Genomic DNA, 7,494 nt, shown 5'->3' with positions numbered 1-7,494 from the left:
TAAGAATTTGATTGTGTGCTATTGTTGCCTGCCAACAATGAGCTAAAGAGGTTAATGGATCATAGATCTGGCAAACAGCCAGGCTTCCTCCAGCTCAATACATTTGACAATATATTCTTGGTTGATTTTTTTTTTATCATTACATGAGTTGTTGGTAAATAAAAGTTTGATTTTATACAGCCTTTTCCTGAAAACCATGCTGATTTGTCTGTCACTCACAATGAGCATTGAATCCCACAGTTTGATGAGTGAAGAGTGAAAGAGAGTGGGCTCCTGATTCTCTAAGACTGTGTAGACCTTTACCCTACTGCAAAGGGAATGTAAAGTGTGTGCTAGAAAATCATCATGGTTGTGGGTTCCTGCTGTTCTTTGTTCCTCATTGCTCAAATTGTTAGGAGTAACAAAGCTTCCTGGTTGCATAATGACAGCATTGTACACACACTTCACCTCGGTGCAAATAACTGCACAAGATGCAGGTCAGGGGAGACTTGGGGGCCTGAGTTCACATTTTTAGCTACTGGATATGGATTTTTAGATACTGGGCTTAATGCTTCTTCTACTAAAATTGTGAGGCTGTCAGCCTTCTCATGGGGCATGTCTACACATGGCATTTGTGCACAGCAATAAACTGTGAAGTTTATTTTTCCTCAGATAATTTCTCCCAGAAAGCTCCTGGGCACATGGTTTACATCTATACCTGAGCCACTGAGCCTGGTTAGAGCATCCCCAGCTGGCAGGAAGTCCCAGGGGTGCTATGGAGGGGCTGGCTGGGGCATGTGGGCTATTCATTGCAGGGCTAGCCAACAAACAGCCCCGTGTTGAAGCACCCTCATGCCCCAAACCGGCCATTCAATATCTGCATGTGTGCTATTGCACACAAAAAGGCTCTGCAGCTGGGTAGTACTTGTGCCCTAATAGGGGAGCATGTGCAGACACTGAAATGTTTACCGCAAAGTTAATTAGTCAACTGGGCAGTCAACATCTCATGTAGATGAGCCCATGAAGAAGCTAACTCACCCTGGAAATATATTTCCTGTCCTCAGTTTACAGTGGGTCATTATCATAATTTCCTGTTCCCTAAACTCCTAAAATCAAAGGGCATGCATTTGATTCAAATGAATGTGAATGACCTTAACAGCTTCTAGTGTTTTAAAAAAAAACACCCAAAAACATTAATCTCAAGGTCAGACCAATCACTGAATTTGAAGACAGGAAGGAATTTTACCCCATGATCCAGCTGGTACAGGCAGGGGGGGTGCTGTTTGCCGTACCCTGTAGTCTGGGACATGGCCCTCTACAAGGGATGTTTTAAGCATATATTGACAACATTTTATAAAAGCAGGACCTTGGCTGCTGGTTATCTTTACCTGTGAGAAGTTAAGGCATTACCTTGTGTTGTCAGGGTGGGTGGCAGTCTTAAGTAGAGTTTCGATGATGAATTGCATAGAAGGATTTGGTTGGGGATGATCCTGCCTCAAGCAGAGGGTTGGACTAGGTCAGGAGTTCCCAAATTGTGATATGCATACCCCTGGGGGTACACAAGACGTCTCTGGGGGGTACGTGGGAGAAATTGCATAAAGGTGGATTTAATTTTCATTATGATAATAATTGGCATTTAAGAGGTTAAAATATCAAATGTATGCTAGTAAAGGTATGTGGGCAGCTGGTAAATCTTGAAGGGGGTATGCAATAAGAAAAAGTTTGGGAACCTCTGGACCAGATGAACTTTGGAGGACCCTTCTAGCCCTACTTTTTCTATGAAGTTAGCTGCCATGGTTCCCCTGCTTTACCTGTAGCAGGTTAAGGTGTTAGGCCTGTGTGGTGTCAGGGTTGACAGCCGTCTTATGCAGAGTTGAGATGATAGATTGCATAGGATGATTTGGCTAGGGCTGATCCTGCTTCTGGCAGGGAGTCCAACTAAGGGATCTCTCCAGAGGTCCCTTTAACCCTGCTTTTTCTATTAAGTTGGCTGCATGGTTCCCGTGATGTACCTGTAGCAAGTTGTTAGGTCTGTGGTGTCAGGATTGCTGTCAGTCTTGTATAGAGTTTAGATGATGGATTGCATAGGATGAGTGGGCTATGGCTGATCCTGCTTCTGGCAGGGGTTTGGACTAGGTGACCTCCGGAGGTCCCTTCCAGCCCTACTTTTTCTATGAAGTTGGCTGCCATGGTTCCCTTGCTTTACCAGTGGCAAGTTAGGCTGTTAGGTCGGCAGTGCTGATACACACAGGGCAGTCTTATAGACAGTTTAGATGACAGATTGCATGGGATGAGTTGCTTACTGGGGCTGATCCTCAGGCAGGGGGTTGGACTAGGTGATCTCCGGAGGGCCTTTCCAGCCCAACTCCTCTCTGCTTCTAAAGACTGGATCTGAAACTTTACATCCAAAATCCTAAGCGCTCCCCATCTCACCTTGCCAGCAAGTCTTTTTTTCTTTTTTTTAAAGTGTTGTAGCAGGGTGGGATGGTTAGGGGGAGAAGTGCAGCTGCCTCCCTCCCACGTGCCCTTGCCCTGCTTCTTGGGAACAGTAGAGCAGACAGCAGCAGCACCAGCCGGGCTGATGATGCAAAGAACTTCCAGTGCTGCTGTGGCTATTTTTTTTATTCCTCCTGAGAATGAGCAGGGGGGTTTGGGGATGTGAACCTCCCCCTCTCCCCATCACCTCTGTCTCAAGCCTGCCCGGACGACCAGCAGGTAAGTCAGGCGGCAGGGAGCTCCCTAGCAAGTGGCTGGGGAAGGGGAGAGGGGGGGAAGCGCAGTATGGGCGAGGAATCAGGTATGGCAGAGCTGGTGGGGAAAGGAAACTCCTGCCTGCTGCTGCCGCCGCTTCCTTATTCCGCAGTGGTTGCTCATCCTGGGAATCGGGCGACAAGAGCCGGCAGCAAGCAGCCTTCTGTCCCAGCCCAGCCCAGCCCAGCCCAGCCCCCGCCTCAGTGCCCCCGGCCGGCTGAGGCGAACCAGGTCCCCTCGCAGCAGCTGCAGGGCTGGAGGCGGGGGGATGTGTCTCACCTGCGCGGCGCTTTGCAGCCTCCGCCGCTCGCTGCCTTGCAGGGGGCGGGCGAGGAGGGAGGGAGGAGGGAGCAGGGAGCGGGGGCTCCTCAGTGCATCCGAGAGCCTGCGAGAGAGGCTCGCGGCTCAGCTGGGCACGGCCGCAGCTGCAGCCGGCCACGGAGCGGAGCGGGGAGAGCCGCAGCCACGCGCGGGAGCCCCAGTCCGGGCTCCTCCTCGCCCGCCCGGCCGCAGCCTCCCCGGGATGTGCGGGAAAGGCGCCCTCCGCCCCGCCGCCGCCCGCCTCGCTGCCCCGGCGGCCGCGTGTGCCCGCGCCGCCCCCCGCTCCTGCCTCGGCCCCGCGCTGCTCCGCCGCTGAGCCCCGGCCCCGGCCCCGGCCCCGCGCCGCCCCTCCGCCTGCTTTGAAGGATGCCCGGTAAGTGGTCCGGGCACCAGGGAGTGCGTGTGTGCCCGGGCGCCGCCGCGGGGCACTGCTCGCTGCCGGGGGGCGTGTGCGAGCGCACACACGCAGGCACATAGACATGTACACACGCACACATGCATACCTGTATGTACGGTATGTGTGTGTACATATGTATATGTGTATGAAGGTGTGTACATGTCTGTGTACGTGTGTGTCTATGTGCATATATGTGTGTGAGTACATACACACATCCATATATGTACTTGTATGTGTCTGTACGTGCGTTTGTACATGCGCACACATCTACATACAGATACACATATACATGTGTATATGCCTGTGTGTGTATACATGTGTGTGGATGTGCATGTGTATGTGTGTGTATATATATGAATATCCAAGAGACTATATATATGTCTGTGTGTATATATATGTGTGTGTGTGTCCAAGAGACTAAGGACACACACACACACACCCATACATATATGTATACGTGTGTATGGATGGATATGTGTATATATAGGTGTATGCGTATATACATATATATATGTATATGTGCGTATGTTCATGTCCAAGAGACACACACGCATTTACACATACACATCCATACATATATGTATACGTGTGTGTATGCATGGGTGTGTGTATATATGTGTGTGTGTGTGTGTATGTCAGTGTCCAGGAGACTAAGGGTGCACACACACACATTCATACATACATACCCATACATATATGCATAAGTGTCTATGTATGGATGTGTGTATATATGCATGTGTATGTGTGTGCGTGCCCAAGAGACTAAGGATGCGCACACATTTATACATAGACATAGACACATACATATATGTATGGATGTGTAAGTGTCTCTGTATGGATGTGTAAGTGTCTCTGTATGGATGTGTGTGTATACATATGTGTGTGTGTGTGTGTGTGCGCGCGCGCACCCTTAGGCTTTTGGGCACACGCACGCAGAGGCAGGGTGCGTGCATGTGTACGCGCGTGTGTGCAGAGGTGTCCGTGCGCGCGGAGGCGCGGCGCGGAGCAGAAAGCGGGGCAGGGCCGGCGGTGCTGGCGGGAAGCTTTGCGGGACTGTGGCGCTCGGCCGCAGGGCCGGGCCGGGGGGCTCCCGCCGGCGGGCCGCGGTGAGGCCGGGCGAGGAGCCCTGGGCGCGGCGCCGCTGGGGACGGTCCGGGAGCGGGGCAGTGCCGCGCGGGGCCTGGGCGCAGCCGCTCCGGCGGGAGCGGGGAGGGGGCGGAGGGGCAGCTGGAAGGAAGCAGCTGCTGGCTCAGGTGGGGCGCGGAGACTCTTCTTAGCGGGGGTCTACGGGGGGGCAGGGATGCTGCTCTTCAGGGCTTCAGCAGGGGAGGGGGGGGTGCTGCTCCGCGTGGGGGGGGGGGGCTCCGGGGAGCCCCACTGCTGCGGGCACTCCCCCCAGGCAGGCGCCCCTGGAGCTGTGCAGGGCCACTCCATCCTCCCCCCAGCCCTCATGCTCTCTGCTTAGGGTTGTAGCTGGAAGAGATGGAGGGAAGGGCAAACATTTGCAAGCAGGTTTGCTACCAGATCAGTGCCCGGCTGCCTTTAACTGCCTGGGAATTGGGCTGGGATTGACGAGGGACTCTGGCTGTCAGATGGCAGAGGCACCAGGGCAAGGGGCTTTTTGTTCCACTCCCCCTGCTCCGCTTGGTTTGTGGGGAAAGTGGCAAGCTGGTGGTTTTCAAAGTGGATTTGGCTGCACTCTTTCCATGTTGCTCCTGGTTGTCAGAGGCAGGGCAGCAATCTTTTTTCTTGGGATCTTTGGCATCCTGGGTCTGATCCTTCTCCCTTTGAAGTCAGTGGGAAAACTCCCCTCCTCCCCCCAAACTATAGTAACAAGTGGGGGACTGCATACTGCTGCAAGGAAAAGGACAAGGGAGTAGGCTGGAAGAGGCACAGTAGCGGAGATGAACAGAGATGGTTTAGGGGCTGGGGCATGCGATTTATGAGAAGAGGCTGAGGGAACGGGGCTGATGTAGTCCGGAGAAGAAAAGACTGAGCGGGGATTTAATAGCAGCCTACAAAGACCTGAAGGGAGGTTCGAAAGAGGATGGAGCCAGACTGTTCTCAGTGGTGGCAGATGACAGAACAAGGAAGAATGGTCTCAAGTTGCAGCACAGGAAGTTTAAATTGAATATTAGTCAAAACTTTTTCACTAGGAGGGTGGTGAAGCACTGCAACAGGTTATCGAGAGTGGCTGTGGAGATTTTCCATCCTTGGAGATTTTTAAGGCCCAGCTCTACAAAGCCCTGGCTGAAATGATCTAGTAATGTGCGATCCTGCTTTGAGCAGGGGGTTGGACTAAATGACCTCCTGAGGTCCCTTCCAGCTCTAATTTTCTATGATTCTATGAAAATAAATAGATTTCTAAAAGGTGACTAGAGCTGTGTTCAGAGAGATTTAGCTGCACTGTGTCAGCGTTACCCTGTGAATTTCCACTCTGACTTTGAAAAAAGAAAAACAATCAAAATTGGATCCTTTTTTCAAATGATTGCTAGCAAAATAGGGAAAGAATAGTCATTTTATACATAGCCCTCTACAGAATAATCCCTGGGTAGAGTTGGCTAGTTTTCTGGTGGGGGTGCAGGGGATTCTGTCATAAAGTTTGGAACAGGGAGGGACCAGATCCAAAGCCCACTGAGGTCAGTGGAGAAGTTCCTATTAATTTTGATAGCCTGTGGATCAGGCCTCGAGAGAGTAAACAGTGGGATGAGGAAAACAACAATAGAAATGTAATATAATCCATAAGGAAAAGTGTTGCATAAGCTTTTAACATATAAGCAATCCGCCCTTTCTCCCTGCTGCCCTTGGGGAAAAAATAGTAAATGTGGTATAGTTTATAATTTCTTATTCAGTTTTTAAGGCCTTCTTCAAAACATATACACAATTAAGTAGGACTGCCTCTGGTTAATAATTAAAATGGACATGTTCATACAGACGACAAAGATTTTATGAAAAATAAAATCCATTTACTAATGGAAGTTCAGTTCACAGAACATTCTCAGTATTGTGCAATATCAGCATTTTGGGAAAGTAAATATAAGAATGAGACACCAAAAAGTCAATATTAACTTTTAGGAAAAAAATAGCTCTCATAACTGCTTATATTTCCCACACCCCATTAAGAAGGCTAAAGCATGAATGTGTTTTCATGATTCCTATTGAAAAAGAATAATATGTATAAAAGATATACCAAGGAGTAAAAAAAATATATATTAAAAAAATCTGTAGTGACCCAGTTAACTTTTTTGCAAAATCAAATGCCAGAATATTAGATATCCTTGTATGGCTATCTGAAATGATCAGGATTGTGACAGTAAACCAAGATGATAACAACTTGAATTATTAGAAAGCAGATGCTTGCATAGAGAGTATAATCTTTCTATGTTATGTTTTTATACACTTGTTAGCCTCTTAATAAAGAGTCTGTGTTACTAGAAATTGCACGTTGCACATATGAGTTCAAGGTACTGCATCTAGCAGTCATCCTTTTTTGTATGGTTCTGGCAGTTTGCTTTTGAAGTGTGTCAAGGATATTTATTTATGGATTGATTAAGATGTTCCTATTGGAAGTGAGAGAACGAAACTAGGCTCTAATAGTAGAAAAATATTTTATTACTTTTCTTTCTTTTGTGTTATTTTTCATAGTACCTTGGGGGAGAGAGGATATTTCCTTGTTTTACTGAAGTTTCTGTTTTTCATTTTACATACAATTTTGAATTTAATTGGCTTAACTTATCTAGTACTGTATGTGAAAGGGAATTGTACACTGGCTGGACAGGGAATAATATTTAAAGGGATTTTTATTGGTTTTGATTTGTGTGGGTTATTTGATCATTTCATATTATTGAAATATTTTGCTATATAAAACAATTACTATTATTGTATTTTAATTTTAAATACATCAAGTTAAATGGCTTTTATTTCCACTTTAGGAACTTTGGCCTGATTTTCAAAGATACTAAATATCTACATTTCATTTTGAATTTGGGGATACTCGGTGACTCTGAAAAAGAAGGCATTTATTTCCATAAGTCTGAACATTTGCC

The 7,494-nt window shown here is 48.1% G+C and overlaps 1 protein-coding gene across 2 annotated transcripts in view; it reads left to right on the top strand.

Moving 5' to 3' along the window:
- The first annotated feature begins 3,098 nt into the window (after positions 1–3,098).
- HS3ST5 (heparan sulfate-glucosamine 3-sulfotransferase 5) overlaps positions 3,099–7,494 on the top strand; it is a 312,118-nt gene continuing 307,722 nt past the window's right edge. For both annotated transcript variants that reach the window (XM_090031424.1, XM_090031425.1), the window contains exon 1: positions 3,099–3,424. The gene's annotated coding sequence lies outside the window, so the exon portion shown is untranslated. The remainder of the gene's footprint in view (positions 3,425–7,494) is intronic.

Source organism: Crocodylus siamensis, chromosome 1, assembly GCF_052110815.1.
Source record: "Crocodylus siamensis isolate JL-2025a chromosome 1, ASM5211081v1, whole genome shotgun sequence".
In the NCBI taxonomy this organism is placed as follows: Eukaryota; Metazoa; Chordata; order Crocodylia; family Crocodylidae; genus Crocodylus; species Crocodylus siamensis.
This window is presented reverse-complemented; position numbering and strand designations above follow the sequence as displayed.